Source organism: Octopus sinensis, linkage group LG2 (genome assembly GCF_006345805.1).
Source record: "Octopus sinensis linkage group LG2, ASM634580v1, whole genome shotgun sequence".
In the NCBI taxonomy this organism is placed as follows: Eukaryota; Metazoa; Mollusca; class Cephalopoda; order Octopoda; family Octopodidae; genus Octopus; species Octopus sinensis.
In genome coordinates, this window is record NC_042998.1 from 79,826,284 (window position 1) to 79,839,929 (window position 13,646).

Consider the following 13,646-nt stretch of genomic DNA (forward strand, 5'->3'; position numbering starts at 1 on the left):
GGATTATTAAACATTAAAAAACATTAAAACTAAGTATTTGAAAACTTTTTGGATTTTCGTCTGAATATTGTCATTTCTGATTGATTAATCAGATAGGATTCTATCAAATTGGTATCAATTTTAATTGATATTCTCCTCTCCTCTCCCTCTTTACTGGATGTTAACAGCGACTACCAAAGACTAAATTTCGACAGATTCTTCAATCCGATCAACTGTTTTAAAACAAAGCTAAATGATAAAACTAAATGTCAATTTTCAAAGTAAAAATATTCTGAATAATATATTTGGTGTATCAGAATACATCGACATTTTCCAATAAATCAAGATAGTCACACAGCATATGTGTTTGTGTATATCAATGTGTTTCTATATATTGGAGTGTTCATGAGTGCGCGCGCGTATATGTACGCACACACGCGCGCGCGCGTCTATATTTCAAGAGATCTGGAAATAAAGGTAAATTGCATTGGTGATAGGTAATAATGGCTACCCTAATGGCTGATAGTTCAAAATGTTTTTTACACTTCATTAAGCAAGAAATCGGGAGAGAAGAAATCAAAATAAAAATTGAACAAATAGCAAGGGAAAATATAGACATATTTAATCACCAGCAGAAGACGAAGAAAAAGTGAATAATTGCAACAGTTAAAAGATGGACGTAGTTGAAGAATGAAATATGAGGTAAGCAGTAGACATATCGCTAAAGCAATTTAATCAATTAAAACGTATACTTCACCATGAAATGGCTCTTGCATGAGATAGTTAATAATAGGAAAACGGGTTATTTGCAAATTATCAACTTGTGCCTTAATAAACTGCTTTGAGTAATAATAATAGCACGGTTATGAAAATAGGCGTGGCCCATTCCAGGCATTCTTCGCTTTAAAGATCGCTGCTACCACTTGTCACAACAGTTTCGGAATAATTTTAACATTTATTAATATTTATAAGAGAGAGAACGACAAAGAAAGAGATAAATAGATGAGGAATAAAGAGTAAGAGGCAGATAAGAACAGAGAAATAAAGAGGGAAAGAGGAAAGAATTGACAAATAGATAAAGAGGGATAGAGAGTGAGAGAGATAGGGAGAGAGCGATGCAGTAGCACACCTTTCTTAGCAAAGTGCATGCATATCTATAAAGCTTGACTGAAATATGTCTGTTCCTCCTGACAGACACCACATTATGTGTTTATCCCTCAATGCGTAGCAAAAAAGAAAAATTCGACTGAATCTAGCAACGGTTGCTGTTATAGTCTTCAAAGCAGGTTTTGTATTAAAAAGAAATAAATGCAATAAATACGGACAGTGGAGCCGAACATTCCATTCATATACGGGAGAAATTAAATACCTACGCGGAGATTAGATGAAAATTTCAAAAATCACGGGGGTGGAGAAACGGGGGATATATTTTTCTATATTTTCCTTAATTATATATCTGTGGGTATGAGAGAGAAGTTGTAATACTTATAGAAAATATAAAACTACTTAGAAAAGGTGAGCCGAAAATTGTATTTAATTTTAAGAAATTCAATTAGTTAAAAACGAATAAGCGGATAGTGCACTGGGAGCCAAGTGCAAAAAAAAAACGGAACTAACTGGGGTCGTCTCAAATATTTAAAAGGGACAAAATAAACTATAACCCCCACTCTTTTTCTTCCCTCTTACTCAGAGTGCTTTCGGAATTAGCATGTGGAAAAAACATCGAAGGCTTACTTTAAAGACCTTTGTTTTCTTTTAACAGAAAGTGACAGGAGCTTCATACGTGAGAAGAAAATGGTGCACTGCAGGTGAGCAAGGGAAACTGAAAATATCACACATACACGTTCAATTCCTCTGACTGGATTTTATACACTATATTTTTTTTTTGATAAACAGAGGTGAGAATGAATTCGAAGCATATCTGTGTAGGTGTGCTTTATATAGTTCTTTTATCAGAAACCTGTTTTATGTAGATCCTCCAATAACATTTTTCTTTATAAGGTTGTAAATAAATTCCAAAAAATTTAGATAGATAGATAGATAGATAGATAGATAGGCAGAGACAGACAGACAAATGGATAGATAGAGAGATATATATATATACAGACAGACAGATAGAGAGAGAGACAGATAGATAAAGAGATAGATAGATAGATAGATAGATAGATAGATAGATAGATAGATAGATAGATAGATAGATAGATAGACAGACAAACAGACATAGATAGGTAGACAGACATAGATAGATAGACAGACAAACAGACATAGATAGATAGATAGATAGATAATTTGTTTGATCAATCATACATCACTTATATCAAATAAATAAAACTATATTTGCCTTTCGTTTCGAAATTTGGTAGCTGTTTGTGTAGTATTTTCATGTAGAATCTTCGTTGAGAATGTTGGAAAGAAGCTTCTGATAAATCCTCCGACGGTAAAAGCACTAATTTTTCTTAAGACATCGCGTCGAGGAGGTAAAAAAAAAAAGAACCTCTCGGAAACGAGCTGTTCGTTCTTCGCTGAAAATGCCGATGAATATGAAAGTGCCAAATCAATGATTGCAAAAACAAACACACACACACACACAATAAAAAAAGAGAGAGAGAAGGAAATATGCTTTTCAGTGTTGGCCCATCCTTGATGTAGTTGGGCAGAACTATTCAACAGCTTACATGCTTCTCTCTTCAGTACCGAAGCCAACTACCAACACACACGAGCCAATGAGGGAGCATCTATGTGGTCGCTCGACCTTCTAGAAATAGTAGCGAAAATCTTTCAGAACACAAGCTACTATCGTTCAATGAAAAGAGGAAAGGAAAAGACATTGTAGTGTGAGATAAACTGGAGAAACTGGACGGTCACGGCTAGAATGCTTTTAATTATAATTTTGCTTGATGAAAGCTAAACGATTATTACTGACAAGTTGAGGCTTCGTTTCAAACTGCTATATTTTCACAAACCTTTGAACACGCGTAAAATCATTCGCTTACTCTGACAATTTTACCATTAAAGCGCAACTATCTTATGTCATTTGTATTTACCTTTATTAATTAGAATAATAATAAAATAGATAATTAAAATATGCAAAATACCCAGGCATTCATTAATAGCCTACTAGATTTTTAATTAAACTGGATCTTGGCCCTTTCAAAACAGTTCAGAGACTGCGTTTAAGGTGCGCTTACATGTTGAACAACAATGAAATACATAACCGTTGATTTGGCGGGTATGGACAGGATGCGTCATTGTTTCTTTATAGGTATGATTTGGCGGGTATGGGAGAACCACATCATTGTTTCTCATATATACATAGGTATGATTTGGCGGGTAATAGAAGAAATCGGTTATTGTTTTTTTATGATAGGTATGTTGCAGGATATGTTAACGAAGAAGTAAGAGAAGCTTGTTCCGTAATGTCATTAGCGACGCTAAGTTCCCAGCTGGATATTGAAACCCGGTCGCAGGTTCCACTGACAACATCATATAACAGCGGTCACGGAATAGATGAAACAAATGTGCGTTTATGGTGGATTATCAATAAACGTACCTGTCCACAACACGTAATAACATGACACGCGCATGTTATTTCAGAAAGCTTTTGTCAAGTTTTTAAGAAAATAGATATTTTACACTTGAATCTGAGAGAAGATAATTGCAATTGCTCTAGTGAGGAAAGGAGACAAAAATTAAAGAAAATATCAATTTTCAGTCATTTATTTATTCCTTTTTTTTAAATTCAATTTCCCGTACACTGTATCTTGTGATAATCTAGATATGTGTACAAAATACATGAGGGTGTATATACAAATAAGATTATGTATGCGCGTGTATATTCATTCATTCATTCATTCATTCATTCAAATACTTTGTTTTTGTTTTTTTATAAAACCGCTTTTTGTTTTAGTTAATAGTGAATTTCTAATTTCAATTTATTATTAATTTGATATATTCCTGTTTAATTTATGTGTAATATAGTCCCCATATTTGTTAACATCTTGATATATTGACAGGTCTCTAATTCGTTAACAATATTGATTACTTATGACAAGACGACGCGACTCACTGAAATTTTGGAGACAAAATGAGGTTGCGTAATGTCCATCCTTTTCTCGGCGGTATTAACAATGTATTGACGTCTTGCATAAGCACAAGGTCTCATATATTAGGTAACAGGGGGAAAGAAGATTGAGACATTTACGCTTATTACAAAGTGACAGCCTGCTTGGTTTATATCTTTACGTCGATTTAAAACATGACATTTTCAAAATTAAACAAATATCTACGGCGTTCATGCCTTTCCATCGGCATTGACCATATAATTGTACCCTTATCAGTATTAACTTTGTTAACTTTTAATTTATTGAATAAAAAAAATTACCCGAAATGTTTGCTACAAATGTTTTAAGAAATGCTATTATTACACGATAGCTTCTTTTCCCTACAAGATAATTTTTTTCCTGTAGAGCTTTGGTATTGTAAAATACAGTGATTTTAAGTGGCAACCGAAACTGACTCGAGAAATGCTGTTGCACCAAACCATTACCATATTGATCTTGCTATATCTTACCTAAATCATGTATAAATCCACATGTTCATTTTTTTTTTCCTTTTCTTTTTTAGCCCTGATGAGTAAGGCATTTTAATCGTAGTCTGTACACTTTTGAATTTATAGTATAACCAGGACTTTTTATTGATTACGTCTTTCTGCGCCGGTCGGGTGTGATTAGAGGGAGATTTGGCTGCTGTTTCTAAAAGCTCGATCGCCCGTGTAAAACGAAGATAGACCTTTTTAATATGAATGGGGAATTGTAAGTGCATGACAACCCGTTGCATAGCTGTTATGCAAATGGATAACAACACGTCAATATCGAGAAAAATAACGAATCTTTAATTTGCAAACCCATAGCTTGGCAACTTAAACTTTACTGATATAGTTTTCAGTTTTATATATATGTTTTTTTATTATTTTGTTTCCATACAGGTTTTTAGAGACTGTCAGTAAGCAACTTTAAAATTAGCATGCGGAATAAAATTCCCCTCTCCAGCGTAGAGACTCGTGCATGTGCGTGTGTGGGCGTAGGCGGGTGTCCTCCACATGCGCGATTCAAGTCAGCAACCCAAAGTTCAGTCAATTTCTGTAATGTTGTTTTACTCTGTTAAATCTCTCAATAAATGCGTAAGTGTCACAACTTTTATTTTTCCAGTAAACATCTCTTTTATAAAATAAAACAGATGAATGTGAACGGCATAACGTTTATGCCTTTCTTGGCTGAGTTAACCCTGTTATTGCATCTCAACAGTATTAGATGTCTGAAATATCTGTTATGTATAAGAATGATATCTTACACAACAGAGTTGACCATCCGTTGGTGAATATTGTTCGTCATGAATCAAACATTGATTACTACTACATAAATGTGTGAAATAACTATCATTGTATGTAGAGGTTTGGTTGAACAAATGGGATAAATAGAACTCAGTATTTACTTTTATCTTATTTTTAATCGGCATCTCAGCCCTTGGGCCACTTTATAATTTATGTCTATTAAAATTAATTAAAATATTATTTTATGTGTGAAGGTGGGTTCGTATAGTAAATTGTATGTAAAAGCATGTCATGACATGTGGTCGGTTCACATACATGCTTGTCAGTGCAGAGCCATACGTTGATATCGTTAGTCAGGCCAGTACTTTGAGTACAGATGCTTCCGAGAACACTTCAAGTTTTGCTTCTTACACTTAGGAGCATTATGCTATTTCAATTATTCTTTCCTGTGCCCCCTTTTTCCCAATTGTACTATTCCAGAGCTTCAAATTTTTGCCAAGCCTGACACTGATGTTGTCCAGCAAGATGACTTTATCTTATTTTGGTACTCTGGATAGAAAGCAATATAACTTAACATAAAATTATTCTTAAGCTTCCGTATCTATATTAAATGTGGTTAGCATATACATTAATGACTGTCACCTATCTTTAAGCAGAAAGTCCTTCATCTTTCACAGATGCCAGCTGAAAGTTCATGTAACCAGTCAGTCAGATCACTGTAAGCCACAAAGCCTGCTTCATGTAAATACTGCTCGTATGATAGTTTTTCCCTTCCAAAAAACGGTTTATCCACTATCACATTGGATTCAGCTGTCCTTCAATAGTTAAGGATTATAATACTGTCAATACCGAAATGTACCAATTCCCTAGAACTGAGGCCTTGGTGTCATTCTGGTCTTGTGAAGTATTCAAATATTTCAAAATTCAAATTTTGTTTAGTTTTATTTATTTTGCACGTAAAAATGTGATCCCTCTGAATACAGAGATTCAGTTCTAGCTTTTTCCCAATGCAGTGTGGACAGAACTGACCCTAATAAGGGTTGCTTTGATGCATCTGCTGGAAGACACTTCTATCTTAGATCAAATGTCTAGCAACCATTGTACAACTACTGTCTATGCTTTTTCATGACTAGCAGTTCCCAAATGTCACAATACTGATCCTGTTGTCACCAGACAATCATCGGTGGACTTTGAGAGAGAGAGAAAGAGAGAGCAATCTGGAACATATTTATGCATTTTTCTTTTCTTGAGCATAGAAACAATCTTGACTGAGATACTTTTGGCCCTAAATTAGTGTAAGACAATTCAAGGTAGCAAACTGTTACAACCATCATTCACCATCACAGCCACAGAAAGTGTGATCAACTTTACTTCTTTTGCTGGACTTTGGCCTTCACAGTGCTCTACACGTGGGAGGTGGAGGCGCAATGGCCCAGTGGTTAGGGCAGCGGACTCACGGTCGTAGGATCGCGGTTTCGATTCCCAGACCGGGCATTGTGAGTGTTTATTGAGCGAAAACACCTAAAGCTTCACGAGGCTCCTGCATGGGGTGGTGGTGAACCCTGCTGTACTCTTACACCACAACTTTCTCTCACTCTTTCTTACTGTTTCTGTTGTACCTGTATTTCAAAGGGCCAGCCTTGTCACACTCTGTGTCACGCTGAATCTCCTCGAGAACTACGTTAAAGGTACACGTGTCTGTGGAGTGCTCAGCCACTTGCATGTTAATTTCACGAGCAGGCTGTTCCGTTGATCGTATCAGCTGGGACCCTCATCGTCGTAACCGACGGAGTGCTCCTAAAACACGTGGGAGGTAAGTGAAGTTGTAACACTTGCTCAGATTTCCACCTTGAGTCTTCATAAGGAAAAGGTTACTTTCACTGGTTGACTCCAAGCAATGCATTTCAAAGCAATATCGATAGCAGAAATGATGCCAACAGAAAATCAACTCTGTGTTTCTCTCAGATTCAGCAAAAACAAAGCTACTTCAACAGTGCTTCGATTAAAATATCCTTTATAAACCTAGAACATTGCAACACTGATGAAAACACAATGTACTCTAAAGGCAGACATTTCTACACCTTCATGGCTTCATGGCAAGAAAACTTAAAGACTGGTTTGACAAGAACAATACTCGTTTCACAGAGCCAATTACCACCCCCTCTCCTGGGAACTTCCTTTTAAAATCCATCCCTCATTCTCAGTATTGTTCCTTTCCTCTTTATTTTCCATTGATAAACCCTTTCTGTGCCTCCAGTTATCTTTCCCTCCCCAATGAAGTACATTTTAGGAGTGCTATATCTCATCTTTAACACTCTCATCTGCTATCATTCTTTGCCATCAGCACTCCCTCTTTGTTCTCCACACACTATAGCAACCTCTACATTCCTCTGACATCCATCTCTGTCACTGTACATTCTCTCTCTCCCCCCTCTCTCTTCACACATCATCTCCTTATTTTTAGATCTATCTACAGGTTTGTTACACTGTTGCTCTTTTTAGTATTATTTTGTTTAATCCCTTACTTTAAATTAAACTAACCAACCCAAATATTCTACCTGTTTTATTTTCAAACTCGCCAGATTCTGCCTCTCACACCTATTCTACAATATCATTCTAAAAATAAATAATCACATCTTCGAAATCACAAAGCTACAAGATAATACATAATCAATTTCTAAAAATGTGAATAAATAAGTGTTACATTGACTAAGTAACCTGAATGCTAAAGTGTGTTAATTTTAAGAATGATAAAGTCAGATTAATATAAAGCTGTTTGTGTTTAGCAATAAACTGTGTTATATAAGGGACTACTTTTTGGTTATTATCTGTGTTAGGGGAAATAGCGTTGGTGGTAGTGGATTGATAAAGTAATAAAAAGTTTAAGAAACACTGGTCTACGACATACTTGATATACAAAGAACAATTGTTGTAGTAGTTTGCTACAAAAACTTGATATATAAACAATAAAATGCACTGCTTACATAATATATTTAAGACAGAAATGACAGCAGGAGTAGCAGTTTTCAAGAGATATTCTATAACCATGATACTACTATATTATTGTTGGTCTTAGGAGTTCACAGACGTACTGTACCAAATATTTATTTTAGATTGTTGTGGAAGTTCTATCTCTACCATCTGGAATAGATGCTGCTTTCATTGAAAGAAAAAAGATGGCCTTCTAAACTGAAGAGAATATCACATTGAATCATTTTGATAATATCTATAGGTGAATAAAAGAATACAATCTTTTCACATGAAGAATATCAGTATTTTGTGTTAGACCCAGAGAGAGAACAGAAAATGAAATGTTTACACTGGATAGGATATACAAAAAATCTTGAGAACAGAAGCATTTGTCACATCTATTTTTCAAATATCAAACATTAGATGCACAACAAATTGCTGAAACAACAATATACTAGCTGCTTTGTAATTACCCTCATTAAGTTTCTAGTCTATTTAGTGTATGCCTCTTATTTTTTTTTTTCCTTCGTTTTTTTCTAGTATCAACAAATGAATTACCATAGTTGATGGCATATAGGATGCAATTTAAAAAAAAAAAACACATCTGAACAAAATCGCATTTGATCCTATGTGGGAAGCTGACCCGCCTTTATACTTTAATACACTAAAAACTTTTTTCCCGAGCGTGCGCTGCTGAAACTGGAATGCATCTGATATGCCCATGTGTTTCATTTACCCATGCATCTTTTATGCTATCAAACAGTATCTTGTTCAACATCACTGGCTTTTAGATGCCTTCAGTGGCACACTCCCCATCGCAAGCATTCAGTCTAGGTCCCCAGACTGAAGATAATTTTCCTCATCCCTCTCTCCTTCCAGTTTCAGAGATACTGAGAAATACCATCAGCACTAGCCTTCCTCGTCTGACCAAATCATATAAAAACAAATTACCCCAACTCCCACAACCAAATGCAAAATATGATAATCTACTTGTTGAACATCACAAAGTAAATTTCCAATGGGTCAAGTCTACAACCTGGGCTTAATTCTTGGGCAGAACCATTTCACTTAACTTATTCAAATAATGGGATTCATTTAAAAAGAAAATTATAAACTTTGTCTCCATAAATTCAACTATGATCAATATAACTTAGAAAGAAAGAGCCTCTACCATATTGCCTTGTTCTTGTGCTACATAACAAAAAATTCCTTCAGTATTATCCCAATAACCTAATAGATTATGGAACATTAGTATAGAGTTCAGTAAACAAATCATTATCTATCAGAAGGAAGATGTTCTTTTTTTAATTATTTATTTATTGTATCTTTTTTGCTAATTTCTAGAGTAGTACTTAATGTGTTGTATGTAAAATATATTTAAATCTTGTCTCTATTTAAAAAGACTGAGAACTAAAAGTTCATCTGTTGACATTAGAAGAGAGCCATACCTATCTTAGTTACTGCAAAGAATCTATTGTTAACTATAAAAATATCTGTTTCAAGTAAGACGAATGAATAATTAAATTATCAGTTGTTAATGATGACAATAACAAATGATACAATGGTATTTTCGTTATAACAATTAGCAAGAAATTAAATATTAAAGATAGCAAGAAAAGTAATATTTTGATCGAGATTGCAATAATTATAATAGTCTAATTAATTATTTATCAATTCTTAGAAAGAAATTACACATTTTCTCTCTTTTTTATTATTATTATTTCTGATTAGGCTGTGTGGTTGAGAAGTTTACTTGTCAACCCCATGCTTTCAGGTTCAGTCCTACTGCATAGCATCTTGAGCAAGTATCTTTAATGATATCTTCAGAGTAACCAAAGCCTTGTGGATTGATTTGGTACATGGAAACTGAATATTCTCTCTCTCTCTCTCTATATATATATGTATATATATATATATATATATATATATATAATATATATATATATATATATATATATATATAGATATATATATATATAGAGAGAGAGACAGAAAGACAGACAGAGACAGATATAAAATTAAATAAACAAGAAGAGAGCTAGAATTATTTTAATCAACTTCCTTAGGTTACAGCTATTTCTGCTATTAGATGCAGTGCACTCAAAGCTGTGTGCTTGTGCATCACATTATACCTTCAAGCACTCAGCTCTTAGTAGACTGTATCTTATAACAGAAACAACTGCAAGCTAATGATGCTGACTACGTAATAACTGTTCCCTTGTTATTTATTTAATTTCAAATTATGCTCTGCACTCAACTAATGCTTTATTCTGAAGCATATGTTTATTGAGTTCTGATAGCTTATCAATATCACTGCATCTAAATGATATCTTGAAATATAGATGTGTTTGTGTGCCTCCTTGACTTGACTTCATATGATATTTGTAAACATATGATATTTGTAAATAAGTGTCACTGTCATACAAGAAGTGCTTTTCATTTATAATTTTCCGTAAATCATGGGTAAAAATTACCTGGCTTGGAAACCAGTGAGTTTTTGCAACAGAAAGAATATCTGGCTGTAGAAATTCTATGAATTCTATCTGACCCATGCAAATTTGGAAAAACAGATGTTAAAACGATGATGATAAAGATGATGATGATGATCTACTGGATACTCGGATTACTGTCATAGATTTTTTTTTCTTGAGCCCTAGAACTCATAAGGTTAGTTATCCAGTTTCCATGTATATAACTGATTGAGATCTCAACATTTCCCCTGAAAGAGATATCAGTCCGTGGCAGGGTTTAAGGCTAGCAATTTTTAAGAGGAGGGGAACAAGTCAATTATATTGACCCCAGTACTTCACTAGTACTTTACTTTATCAACCTTGAATGGATGAACATGTTGCATTGCACTATCTTAACTCCAAATACCTGCAACAAAGGATAGGATTTTGTGTGTGCATGTGTGAGTGAGAGAGGTAGGGAGACAACAGAGCACAATATGCCAATGACTGAGTTAACCATGAGCCTCTGAAGCAAATGCGGGTGGTTTTTGCATGGTGGATCAACCTGTTAAATATTATCAACCAAAAATTAATCCCCACTTCTCAAATACTTCCCCTTGCTTAGTTGAGCAATCTTTTTCTTTTTCTGTCTGGCTAGTTACTTGACAACCTCACTAGTGCAGGTAAAATGAGAAAAACATCCCATAAACTCAAAGTGCTTGATATTAAGAAGGACATCCTGTTATAGAAATCCTGCCAGAGCTGAACTGGGGCTCAGTGCAGTCCCGTGGTTCACTAGACCCTGTCAAATTATCCAATGAATGCCAGCATGGGAAATAGGCATTAAGTGATAATGATGATGATGATGGACAAACTACCCTCTATCAGCATATCTGTCTTTAAAAAGAACACATTCGATAATGTAGTCCTAGGTACACCTGTTGCAAAAAACAAAAAAAAAAAAGCAGGATAGTCATGGTTTGGACAACCTTGACCTTGGCAATTGGTTGTTGGATCACAGCTGAACTGGAGCTAAATATTAGAAACATCATCCTTATGAATCATTGTGTCACCATCCAATGAAGCAGTCAAGTGAACATTAGGATTCTATACAAAATATGTAATCTGAATTGTTTACAAGTTTGATGTAAAGTAAAAAATTTGAATTAAACATTTCTATATTTCTTATATATACAAAGAGGACCTAGATTTACAGAGGCACTATAGTATTCTTGCTTCTCTTTATTGAATATTGTGTTGAGGAAAGATTTTCATTTCTAAGATGACATGAATCTTTTAGTGCCTATAATCCCTTCTTGGAAATATGTGAAAATATCATTCACTAGATCTAAGAGATTATACTGCTTAGAAAAAATATTACTTTTTTTTTTCATATTTAATCAATAATCTGACTGGAAATGGCTATTTTTATTTTTTATTTACTATTTCTTTCTTTTTACCAGATCCAGATTGGATTGGATCAGACTGAGCTCAGAATTGACAAGGTTATTGTATCAATTTGTTGGTTCCTAAAATAGGGCAACCAACCATCTCAACTTTAAAAAGTACTTTTACTGGTGAAAATATAGGGACTAATTTAGATATGAAATCATTAACATCTACATCATTTACAGCTTTGGTTCTCAAATTTCTCCATTCACCAATGACACATTGAGAAAGGAAATGTTTCCTCACGTCTAGTCTCACATTTTAGTTAGAAATTTTTATCACATGATCATAAGTGTGAGTAGTAGCACTAATCATGAAAACATTTTGGATTTCAGGTGTAGGTATGGCCGTATGATTAAGAAGTTTATTTCCCAATCACATGATCTTGGGTTTGTCCCACTGTGTGGCAATTTCAGCAAGTATTTTCTTTTATAGCCCTTGGACCATCAAAGTCTTGTGAGTTGATTGGCTGAGAGAAACTAAAATAAGCCTATAATACATTTATATATATATATATATATATATATATATATATATATCAAGAACAATCTTACTTAGAAAGGGATGCGTGCGTTCCGTCATATAATATATTAATAAATAAAACATATGCATATATATATACATATATGTACGTACATACCTCTACATGTATATATACACGCATATATGAGTACAGGACACCAAAAAAACATCGAACACAATGAGAAACGAAAACATAGACACAAACCCAAGGAACTGGACATTTTTCTTAAACAACAAAAAAATAGAGTACAGGACAAATAACACAAGGAAAAAACCCCTTCTTCAGTCGCCATGGTTTCATCTACTCTATGTTTCGAAGGTGAAGGCGAGACGTATCTTCGATAGAAACTTTCCTTCCTGCGAAAAGCAAATCAAATAAAATTTGAGATCTTTTTGCAGAGGGGTAAAAATGGTAACAAAAACAGGACAGTAACGACAGTACAAAATATAAGCAGTAAAAGACAGGACAAGGAAAATAACAAGACAAGAAGGGCTGTTAAGCCGAACGAAAAAAAGTATTACGAACGCTATTTCTGTGACTAGTCAACAGACTGAAATATTCATCATCTGAAAGTCTCCACTCTTTGCTTTCTTTTGTTTTGCATGTATATATTATCATCACCATTTAACGTCTGTTGTCCATGCTGGCATGGGTTGGATGGTTTGACCAGGGTGGCATGTAGGAAGGCTGCACCAGACTCCAATTTGTTGGCAGGTTTGTTTGAGCTGCGAAAACCACAACAACAACAGTTGAAAGAATGACAACAGCAGATACAACTGCAAGAGCAACAACAACAATCAATATTACAGCAACAAATACTGCAATTACTGAAATCATCAAGAAAGCCAGAAAAATGTTCTTGCCAGACTATATTGCAAATTCAATTACTGAATTCAAATATGAACCTGAAGCATACTACAGAAGATATAAGCAAATCTTTGAGAAA

General features: G+C 34.4%; 1 long non-coding RNA gene across 2 annotated transcripts; it reads left to right on the forward strand.

The window, feature by feature from the left end:
• Window positions 1–421: 421 nt before the first annotated feature.
• Window positions 422–12,736, forward strand: LOC115228914. Of its 2 annotated transcripts, none has more exons than XR_005004126.1 (4): window positions 422–681; window positions 1,742–1,877; window positions 4,964–5,158; window positions 12,513–12,736. It is a non-coding gene; the product is annotated as an uncharacterized LOC115228914 (long non-coding RNA). The 2 variants fall into 2 exon arrangements; XR_005004124.1 differs by lacking the exon at window positions 12,513–12,736 and adding an exon at window positions 12,192–12,481.
• The last annotated feature ends 910 nt before the right edge of the window (window positions 12,737–13,646 follow it).